The 11,449-nt window shown below is 53.7% G+C and overlaps 1 pseudogene; it reads right to left on the minus strand.

The window, feature by feature from the left end:
* Positions 1-318: 318 nt before the first annotated feature.
* On the minus strand, positions 319-11,221 carry LOC144252428 (phosphatidylinositol 4,5-bisphosphate 3-kinase catalytic subunit delta isoform-like; annotated as a pseudogene).
* Positions 11,222-11,449: the final 228 nt, after the last annotated feature.

Below are 11,449 nucleotides of genomic sequence, written 5' to 3' on the forward strand. Positions count from 1 at the left end.
TTTTATACATGTATGACAGTGGAATATATTATAATTCTTATTACACAAATAAAACACAATTTTTCCTATCTATTGTTTTATACAAAGTATATTTTCACAAATTTGTGTCTTTGTACATCTACTTTGGATAATAATGTCCATCACATTTCCCCATCATCTTGAAACATTTCCTGTCTGTCTAAATAACTAGTGTAAACAAAATGTAATTGTGTTGTTCTTTCCCATGAGGTGTAGTTCAGGTGTAGGCCCCATCTAGGACAACCAAGGGTAGCTGTCCTCAGACAGGTTTTTCAGCCTGTGGCGGCTCAGTGGTGGCCACTATTGCCGATTGTCTTTGGTCAGGTTGTGTGCCAGCCAGTTCACTTTGGTCTTCCAGCTCTCCCTCAGGGCTTCATTGAACTTCACCCTGAAGTGCTTCAGCCCCTCCTCCTCCGTCTTCCCCAGTGCCAGGGTGTCCTGGGACAGAATCATCACAACTGCATCAACATTCAGGGATCCTGACCCTGCTGCATCTCAAACCCTTCTGCCTCCCTGTACTCCTGCCACCTCGGGTTGTTGAAATTCCTTCCTAAAAGAACTGCAAGCAGAGGGTCAGGCAGCCTCACCTTAGCTGAGAGAAGGGCAGGAGAAGCTTTAGGGAATACACCCCCTCCCACTCTGCCTCTCACTAACTGAAAAGACAGGAATGCAAAGTGTCTTGCAAACCTACAAGAGACTTTATCTCATGCATGAAAGACTCTGAGGACACATGGTATGACCAAACAAGATCACAGTTCATCTGCAACTGGGCGAGAATAGGCCCAGGGAGTGCAACATTCTGGCCACTTCCCACCATACTGCACTGCTGGGCCTGGGATGGCATGAGGGCCGCCATCTGAGAGGTGAATCTCCTAGGTCCCTGAGCTGTTCGGGCAAGATGCACTCTGACCAGGATGAGCTCTGCCAAGCTCATTTTTTATACTATACATAGGGAAGGCAGGCTCCTCCATAGCTGTAGACGTTCAGGCAGGCCTTGTGAAGTTTGTGGTAGACCCTGGCCTCCAGTATGGTGTGGTCCTGTGCTGGCATACCTTCAAATAGTGGATGTCTTTGGAGGAGCTTAGCTCAGGCAGGCCTGCTGCCTGCATCAGAGCAAAGAGTTGGAGGAAGAGGAGCCCATGGCGCCGCAGAATGCTGTAGGCCTGTTCACAGTAGCCTCGAAACCTGCAGAGGTGGAGGAAATAGATAAATCCCTGGGTCCTCCCTGCCATCCCCAGCCCCAAACAAGCAGGGGTTCTGCATCCAGCCAGCACCTGCCCCTGAGTGTCTGCCCATGGCCTGGACCTGCTCCTACACCTCCCATGGACTTCCTGTTTGCACTGCCCAACAGGGTACTCTTGGATTGGGGTGCACCTGCAGAGAAAGCAGCACCCCCAGGGTGGAGGCAGGAGTTAGCCTGAGGGCTATGTCCCATCCCTGCCCCTGGCTGGACACTGTCCCCTCACTGGGGCCCTAGGCACCCTCACCTTTCAAATTTCTCATTATTACTAGTATTGCCCTGCTGAATCACGTGGACAAAGTCATGGGTGAGGATGAATGGGACTCGCTCACGGTTGATTCCAAACTTGGTCTTGAAATTCCCCAGAATGTGGCCAAAGTCAATGTGAAATAGCTGAGGGGAGGGAAGGGCAGGGAGAATAGGCTTCACAAAGAGAGGTTCCAGTTAGAGGAAGTCAGCAGGACTTGGGGCACTCTTCTGGGAGGTGTGGGTAGGTCAGAGAGGCCACTGGGCCAGGGATGTAAGACAAGCTCACTGGGAAGCTGAACACAGTGCCCCTTACCTGCCCATTCTCACGGATCATGATGTTGTCACTGTGCCGGTCACCAATGCCCAGCACATATGTAGCCACACAGTAGCCAGCACAAGAGAGGGTGAAATCCTCAATGACTCGATCCAGGGCTTCTCTGGGTGGGGAAGATTGAAAACCAGGGCTCCTTATATTTTCCCTCCTCTTGAATCTGGCCTTGTGTTAATCAACAAGGAGGGCATTATTCTGGAGCATAGGTCACCATGCCCAGCTTGAAATTGCCCCCTTCTTCCACACAATACCATTCAGAGAAGCCAAGGTCTATGTATTAGATGAAGAGAGGCTGCATAAAGAGGCACAACTGACAGCCAAGTCCCTAGGTGTGTGACTGGGCCCTTGGTAGAAGCTCTGGGCTCAGGCAATATCACAGATGCTAGCCATAGCACCAGCTATTTCAAACCACAGCAGAACCCACTCAAGCTACATATTTGTGACTAAACACAGTGGTGGTTTTAACGCCCAAAGAGTTGAGTGGTATAACACAGCCATGAAAAATGGACACCCAGGAACAGTGACCTTCTCTGTCCTACCCCAAATCAGACGTGGGCCAGTGCTCAGCTGAGCCAAGCAGCCATGGAAACTGTCACAGGCCTTCCCTCACCTTTCACTCTATGGAGCCTCTCCCAGGAATAAGAAAGCCTACCCAGGGTTCTTGGACTTGAGCCAGTTGAGCAGGGCATCCTTGTTGAAGGCAGCCATGGCAGCCAGGTTGCTCTGGTTCAGCTGGATGTTGGCAATGGTGTCCGAGTGCTGCACCACCTCAATGAGGCCCATGCAGTCACCAGTGGGAAGGCAGCCATAGGGGGTCATCCTAGCACATGAGAAGAGGCACAGGCAGACACTATGGTTAAGGACATTCTCTGGGGCAACTGGAAGCCCCTGGAAATTGAGGCACCCAACAAAACCACAGGGAATACTGCTAAAATTCCTAAGGATGCCAGATGGGGTGTGGGGCTCTGGGGAAGGTGCCTCAGAGACACAGAACTGGCACCCAAGTTGCAGAGCACACCTTGGCTGGGCTCATGTTTGCTCTGAAGAGAATGAGTCAGTGGGCTTGGAAGAAGGTGGCACTGCTCCCCAAGGGGTAGGAAGCCAGGAAATAGGAGCTGAGCACCAGGAATGGCCTTACCCAAACCCCTCCAGCTCCCCTACCCCTCTTGTAAGAACAGCTGCTCTCACATCCAACAGGGAGGTGTCAGTTTAGACCAGGAACTCCTCCAGGAGCAGGCTCTGAGGCCTGTTACAGACCCAAACAAACAGGTGATGGATAGAGGCCCCACCTTAGGTCCAGGCCCTCCTGCTTCCACAGGGCGTCCATGAGCTGGATCATCTGCAGAGTCAGCATGTCCTGGCGGAGGTCTGGAAGGGCAGGAGTTTCTAGTGGGTTATACACCCATGCAAGGCTCAGAGTATCTGAGCTCTGTCTTCTCAGGGAACCCCCTGGGGCCCTACCACAGAACAGTATGGGCCTAGGTGAGAAGGCCAAGGCCTCAGCATGTCCCCTGCCCAGACTGGCTCACCATCCCCGTTCTTAAAGATGATGCCAACGCTGTCACCACTGCCTGCCTCCTCACTGCTGTACATGATCCACAGGGGTTTCATCTTGGAGTCCATGAAGGTGCACTTTTCCACACTGCAGGCAGAGGGCCGTGTTGGCCTGGGCGGTTGAGGGCTTAGGGCGGGGGAGGGGGCTTAGGGCCTGGCTCCAGGTGGGGCTAGGCCTGGGGCTCACCAGACTTCTGCCAGCATCGTGCTGGGGTCCAATGGGGACTGCAAGTGTGAAAGGGCTTCTAGATAAGTATCCTGGCGCATGTAGAAGTGCATCAGCTCCTTAGTTTGGGGCTTGGTGGTCTTCTAGGAGCTCACCTTCACAAAGTCGCTCAGGGCCTTCATCTTGCTCAGTGCTTTTGCCTGGTGGGCAGAATGGAGTAGCAGCAGTGCACATGAGCCTGAGCCAGAACCAGGAGTATGACTGTGAAGGGGCCTGGAAGGGGAGCCTGCCTCAGGCACAGGCACTCTGAGCCTCACCTGCTTCATCAGCACCTTCATGTGGTGGGTGCTGCCCCTGAAGTAGGCCTCCATGATGAGGCCAAAACGCAAGGCCACGGACGGCACATGCATCTCAGAGCTGGAGGGAGAAGATGGGGCTGAGAATGGCCAGGAGTGGCACATAGCCCCTCCCCAGCCCAGTAAACATGAGGTCAGCAGGCCAGGAGACCCTCATCCCCCATGGCTTTTCTAGGTTCCCAAGGAATCAGCAGGGGTGCATCCAGCTACCGAAGATGCCAGAATAGGAAGTGGCCAATCTTTCGGTTGGCCAGAGCCCGGTCCAACAAGAATTGGGTCAGTTCGCAGTCCAGGTAGGACTTGTACTTGAGGACCTGCACCAGCTGCAGCAAGCACTGGAGAAGCTCGTCGTCTCTGTAGGGGAGGAAGGCTGGTTGAGTCTGGGGTTCTGAAATCAGGACAGAGGTCTCCAGCTGGCAGGTGACTGGAAAGAGGGTGAGGCCAGCCTAGGCTCATCTCCACCCAGCACCCACTTCCAGGTTGCCAGGGCAAGATGTCTTAGTGAGGAGCTGGCAGCCTGTGGGCCTCAGTGCCCAGCTGGGACTCATGTCAGTTTCTGCAAGGACCTGATGGCAAAGGAGCCCACGTGGCAGTCGGGGAAGCTGAAGTCCAGCAGCTCCAGGGCATTCAGGACAGGAAGCTCGGGCCAGGAGCACAGCAGGTAGAGCATCTGGAGGACGCTTTGCAGTCAGGTGGTGGGGGGCCCACTGCTATCTCTTTACTCCAGCTGTGCCCCTGGTGCCCCTCTACACCCACCTAAGCCACATCCTCATGCTTGTTCCACTTGGTCACGAGCAGCAGGTGGGCCAGAGCCTCTGGGAAGTGCTCCTGCACTTCATGCCGCATTTTCCACACCAGGTCCTTCTCATGCTCATACAGCTCTCCCGACCCCCGCTGCTCCAGGATTCCCTGCAGCTGCAGCTTCTAAGGGGCACAGGCAGACTGAGGCCTCCAGCCCAGCACCTGGCTCCATGCCCCACCAGCACCCCAGCTCACCTCCTCCTTGGTGGTAGGCCCATGCTCCCCGTGACGTCCCAGCTCTAGAATCTGCAACAAGTGTACCTGCTGTGAGCTTCCCAGGCCTGGGCCAGCACTGGCAGGGCTCTAGGCAGGGCGTCTGCACCTCAGCACTACTGCCAACCACTCTTGCTGGTGCGAGCCCTCCTGCATACTGCAGGGCATTCAGTAGCATCTCCAGGCTCAGCCTGCCTCAGGCCAGTAGTACCTCTCCCATTGGTTGTGACAGCAAAATGTCATCAGACATCACCAACATCCCCTGGTGGGCCACATAGCTACTGGAATGCCTCAAATCAGCATGATGACCTAGCCCCCAGAAATGGGCAAAGCCTGGGGTGGCCAGGGACCCCGTCTGAGGAGCTCCAGGAAAGCTCCTGGTTAGCGCTCAGCTTCCAAGAAGGACCTCACTGACCTTCTCCAGGGCAGGGTAGTACACAGGGTGAGGGGCCACCTAGGGCAGGTAGATGACCAGGGTGACAGCACTCTCTGTGTTGGGATTGCTATGCACGGTACCCATGGGGTTCAGCAGGTCTCCTTTCTCATCTGAAGGCAGGGAGAGATGTAGTTGTAGGGGAACCAGTTCTGGATGCCTTACCCTCCAAGAGCCTCTCCCTGCTGGGCCTGGGTCCACCTGGGACAGAGGGCCACATGTAGAGGCAGAGCTCCCCAGTCTTGAGCTGGTCCTTGTAGTCAAACAACATGAGGTTGGCCCAGGCGATTGGGAAGTCCTGAAGAAGGATACTACAGATCAGAGTGAGCCTGTTCTTGTTCATATGAGAATGGAACCAGTCTCCAGGCCAACCAGGAGAGAAGATCCAGACTGCATGGAAGGTCTCCAAGTTAGACCCAGGAGGAGGGGAAGGATCTGCTACCGCTTTCCTATCAGAGTTTCAGTAATTAAGCCAGCAAGATCCCTTCCTGGCTGCCTGCATCTTCACACCCAGCATCCAGAGATACTTGAGTAAGCCCACCAGTCCCATAGGTGGCCCAGGTCAAGGGGCAAGTCACATCCTGGGTCTAGTGACTTGGGGCCCAGCCACACTCTTCCCAGGCAGCCACTCACTCATCATTTCTGTCCCCCTGAGAACACTGTCCTTCCACCAAGGGAGCTGCCTCCAGGACCCCTAAGGACCACAGGTCTGGGCTAGATATTTCAAGTCAGGCAACTCATGAGCTGTTACTCAGGCAGCACAGGAAGCCAGACTAAGGAGCCAGACTAGGGCAGGCAGAGAGACTGGGGTCCCCAGGCTCTCCCAGGAACCTGTTCTCAGGGTGCCTGCCTGTGGGAGCAGGATGGCAAGAGGCCCCAGTAAGGGGTTTCACTGGGTGTCTGAGGCCTGGGCCTCTCCCAGTCAGCACAACCCACCACATTCTTGGGCTTTTTCTTGCTAGAGTGCGCCTTCTTGGCCTTCTCCGTCACCGCATAGAGTGCAAAGCAGAGCCGGGGCATGCGCGGCAGGTCACAGATGTGGATGTCAAACTCCAGATGCTGCTTCCACATGGGCTCTGAGCACATGCTCACCTCCAAGCTGGACATCATCTTGCACAGCATCTCATTGCCATGGAAGAGCCCGGCCTGCACCACCAGCTGGGGAAGGGGTACAGGGCATGGATGAGGGAGTGAAGGCCCCACCCCATCTAAAGTTCCAATCCTCTCCTTGAAGGTCCCCATTTACACAGGGGTCCAAATCTACTTCTTGCATTGAGAGTGGTCCAGCAGAGTGTAGGCTGGCAGCTCAGTGGTACAGGTGTCTTGCGGCATTGGTACCCCAGGCTGCGCTGGGGCAAGCCAGTCTCAGTACACTTGACTCTGTGGGTCAACTCAGAACCTCAGTTTCCTCATCAGGGTTCAGAAGTTCCAGGGTCCCTTCTGCTTCTAACAGCTCTGGCTACCTTCATGCCTAGCATCTTCTGAGCCCCATGTGGCTCCAGTCTCCAGCGTACCTATTCCAGTTCCAACCTGCCAGCCCATCCCCAGAGCAGCTCCCACCCAATCCTCCATGACTCCTGCAGACACAACCCCCTTCCCAGATTGTAAAGTAATGCCAAAAAAAGAGACCCAGACAAGACATGCTACGCTCTGTGGACCCAGACACGCATCACCTCCCAGAAGTGGGACAATAAATCCACCTCTGCAGGTGGTTCTAAGTGCAGAGGAGCCATGAAAGTGCTTTTTGAAGAGACAACAGGGCACTGTTCCCCAAGCCCATCAGGGCTCAGCTTCCAGGGGGAACCATGTGCAGTGTCCCCCAGACTCTGGGCACCCCTGGGTTGGTAACCCCTGGAAGCACCTCAGCCCAGCTGCAGCCAGCTTCTATGGTGCCTTACCCATCTCTGACTGGGCCTCCTACTTCAATGGGCTGTGTCTGATTCCACAAGCTCCACCAAAGTCAAATACCCACAAGTTGCTTGGCCCAGGTTTCCATTAATTGGCCTCCCTGGCCTTCTGGCCTGCTCCCCTCCCCTCTTATTGTTTGGATGTGGTTCACAGCCAATCCAGGCAGAGATAATGAGTAATGTGCCCAGGTGACTTTTGTGTGACACCCTCCCACTCTTCTTTCACTGCTGCCCCTCCAGGCTACAGCACACCCTGTTTGTGAAAAAAAAAAAACACACACACACAAAAAACACCTGTCCACTCACCTGGTACCCGAGCCCCTACCTTCATCTGATCATCAGCATTGATTCTGCTGCCCTGGATGAGCTCAATGCAGAAAGGCTGCCCCAGTGACCACAGGGACACAGAGGAAGGCTAGAGAGGAGAGGAGAGGGGCTTAAATCCCAGCTCATTCCCCTGACTACTGAAAGGCTGGGGAGAGGGGGAGAGGGTCCCAAATTTATGGCAAGGTTCAGAAACCTGTCACCAACACCATCCTTTACCAATCTGCCACACAGGGGCCCAGGGGCTCCAGCCCCCCTGAGATCTGCAGAGAAGTAGGCAATCTGGGATCGCAGTAGCTCAGACAGGACCCTACCCTGGGTGTCAGCTCAAGGCCCTGACTCTCCAAAAGGACTGCACCATCCAAAGTCCCCTGGATCAACACCTAGCCCTGGTGCTGCCCAAGAGGCTCTAGGATTGGCCAAAAGGAGGTGGGAAGAGAAAGAGGGTAAGAAAGGTGAGGACACCATCTCACCTTCTTCATGGGAATGGGGGGGGGGTTGGTGTGTGGTTTCTGGACCTGAGGGGTCGGTTTGCTCTGCTCATCCCTCATGGCAAGGATGGAAGAGGAGTGCACCATGGTCAGGTGGGGGGTCTGTCCACTGTGCAGGCAGCTGCATATGTACTGAGATGAGAGTGTAAGACTGAACTGTCAATGGGTGGTATATCCATTCCCTGGAACCAAGAGAGACCCACAGTCTGGCTCTCTCACTCCTATGCTGGCCCCTTCTAGAGTGGTAGGGATCCCAGAGTGCAGAGGGCTCTTTGTAGGCCTCACCTTGAACTGACAGAGCAGGTAGCTGCCATAGAGGTACTCATGCCGCCCATTCACCTGCAGCACATAGTCCTCAGGCCGCTCCATTGTGAGGTTCTGGTACATCTTGGCCTTCTTCTGGAGGGCACAGGCCATCAGCGCTAGGGGCACATCCTTGGTGGACACCTGGATGGTGAAGCTCTCCTGTGGGGAGGAGGGAGGGTTGGCATGCTGCTCTCAGGCCCATAGGCTTCTGGGGAAAAGGGGCAAGGCCACATGCCTGCCTTTATTGGGTATCCCCAAGTGTGAGCCCTACAAGGGCAGGGCCTGGGTCATTCACTGGTGAAAGTAACAGCAGACACCCAGGAAATACTTGTCCAGTGAATAAGGGACCAATTCAGCCTTGGTGAGCTTACCTGGTGGGATGCCTGCATACCTGGAAAATGCTGTGTGATGCCAGTGAGTGAAGGGAAATTTGGGGGCCTGGGACACTGGAGTGTCTTATCAGTGGAAGGTCCCCATGGGCACAGCAGCCCATGTGCCACAGCTGGGGCAGCCTCCCTAGGACATGGGCTATGGGCTCACCCTGCTGCCCTCAAATTTGACATTGACCAGCAGGTCTGGGTTGGAGATTTGAGAGGTGTTGCTGTCCCCCCAGCTCCTGGTGGAGGGCTCCAGCTGAAGGGGAAAACTGTATTGCAGCCAGGCCTCCCAGCCCAGCTGCTGCCGGCGGGCAGCCGCCTCCTCGCTGAACTGGTGCATCTTAGTGCGGAAGTCATTCACTTCTGGGTCTTGGAGGCAGTCGAACTCGTGGAGGCCTGTAGGGCAGGAACAGGCTCAGTGCAGGTGCATGTGGCACCAGCCACCCAGGTGTGCCCTACCTTGCCAAGGTGGGGGCTGATCTGTGAGCCCTACCTTTGCCGATGAGGATGCTGATTTGTGAGTTGATGAGTTTCTCCATGGGGTCACCCTCGCGGGTCACCAGGCGCAGCATGGGCAGGAAGGGCCGAATATCACATAGCCTCTGCTGCTCATCCTCTAGCTCTTGCTGCTCTGCGGTCTGGTTGACACAGGTGAACACGTAGGCCTTGGGGTCACTGAGCATGTGGAAGAGGGGCTCATTCTGGGCTTCGTGCCACAGCATCTGGGAGGAATGGTTATGGTCAGCCTTGCTGGCCATGACAGCTGCTGGAAGACAGGCAGAGGCCTCTACTCTGGGCATCCAACTCTGTATGAGCCACATAGAAGGCAAAGGGAGACCCCAACATCACTTCCTAGGAACCCTTTGGCCCTTAGGACCAACCAGCTAGTCAGCAAGCTTCCTGTCCCTGTGCTCTCTGAAGCACTTGATGTGTGGAGATTGGGGACTGAGCAGCCACGCCTGCCTTAGACACATTATCTAGGGCTGCTTTCACCCCACCAAGGCGATGGTGGCCTTGAGCCATGGCAGAGCTGAACCACTGTGACACATAACACGTAGCCCACAAAGCTTCATATCAATAAAAATATGAAGAAACAAAAACCACAATGAAGTGAGAGATGGGACTCCAGGGACAAGTCTGGTACTGTAGTGTTCCAACTTTAGGCACACTGTTTGAAGTTATGTAAGCACATCAAGTGAACCATATGATGATGTTTACAGGAACTAGAATATGAACAAGATGTTACTGTAGTCACTCAGAAAAACAAGTCATGAATGTTCATAATCAGAATTTAGTTAGAATGTGGTTAGAAAACAGGAAATGGCTAAGGTCGTGCCTGTGGCTGTCTTCTATGGCAGGATCACAGGCAGGTCTCTTCCTTCTCATTCGTATTTTCCAAAATTTTATGGGCCAATATTATTATTGAACTCAGGGACACTGAACTACAGAGCCATACCCTCAGCCCTTTTTCATATTTTCTTTAGTGACAGGTTCTCACTTAATTGCTTTGAATCTCACTACATTGTTGAGGCTGGCTTTGAACTTACAATCCTCCTGACTCAGCCACTGGAACATTTGGGGACACACCCAGCTACTTTTGAAGTAGAAAAATATAAGGAAGGATGGAAGGAAGGCAGAGAGAAAATTTCCAGGACATTAAAAAAAAATCCCTCAAGTGTGGTCCATTGCTTCTATCATTTTTTTCTTGTTCTCAATAATAGCTTTTAAAATTGTGAAATAAATTCTTGCCCTCGGGCAGTCCAAGGCATGACCCATTAAACCCGAGTTTGTAAGTGGCAAAACCCCATTGAAAGTCACAGGACAGCTTCTACCAAAGCAGATGTTCATTGCTTTGACTCAGTAATTCATCCTGAAATTTATTCAATGAACCTGAGGACCCTTTCCAAGGATGATGGGCACTATGTTGGCAACAGTTTTAAAGACAAATTCCTGCAAGGCCCTTATGTGTCTGGGAGCAGATTGTGGTCACTAAAGTGACAGACAGCATAATCTGAGTCAAACTTTCAAAGTTCCATTCCAGCACTGGAGGCTTAAGGGCAACTGAGGCTAGTAGCTGGCCCTCTGGTAACTAGGGAGGGGAACACATTGCCATGGGGCAAGCTGAAACTAGGGAGGGGAACACATTGCCATGGGGTAAGCTGAATTTGGATAGTAAGTGGAGGTTAACCACCCATTTTATACAAGTTCTTGATATTGTATATTTTTCAAAATTTATATCTGAGGTTCTCAAGTGTGAGGAACAATGTCTCTGTCTTTCTGAGCTCCCAGGGCTGACAGGAGACCAGGAAGTACCTGCTTGATGGTGCTGAGGTTGGCATTGCAGGACACAGGGAAGCTCAGGTAGATGTGTGGGCAGAAGGAAGTCAACCACCACACTCTGATTCTTCTCCACCTCGGTCCAGAATTCCACCGGACAGTCAATCCCCAGGGGCATTCTGCTTTGTTATTTCTCTGTGGCCACGTGACATGTAAAGGAAGCAAAGGCAGAGAGTCCTTGAGAGTAGTGTATGGGGGCCTCAGGCAATGTGAGGCTCAGGGCTGAGGGCTCCCAGCTGGGCACATGGTGTTCTCCTCCCACAGGGCCCCCACTGCCCAGGTAGCTGCTGCTCCTACTGCCCCAGAAAACTGTCAGCACTAGGCTGCCTCTCACCATGGTGGACAC

This window comes from Urocitellus parryii, unplaced genomic scaffold (genome assembly GCF_045843805.1).
Source record: "Urocitellus parryii isolate mUroPar1 unplaced genomic scaffold, mUroPar1.hap1 Scaffold_43, whole genome shotgun sequence".
In the NCBI taxonomy this organism is placed as follows: Eukaryota; Metazoa; Chordata; class Mammalia; order Rodentia; family Sciuridae; genus Urocitellus; species Urocitellus parryii.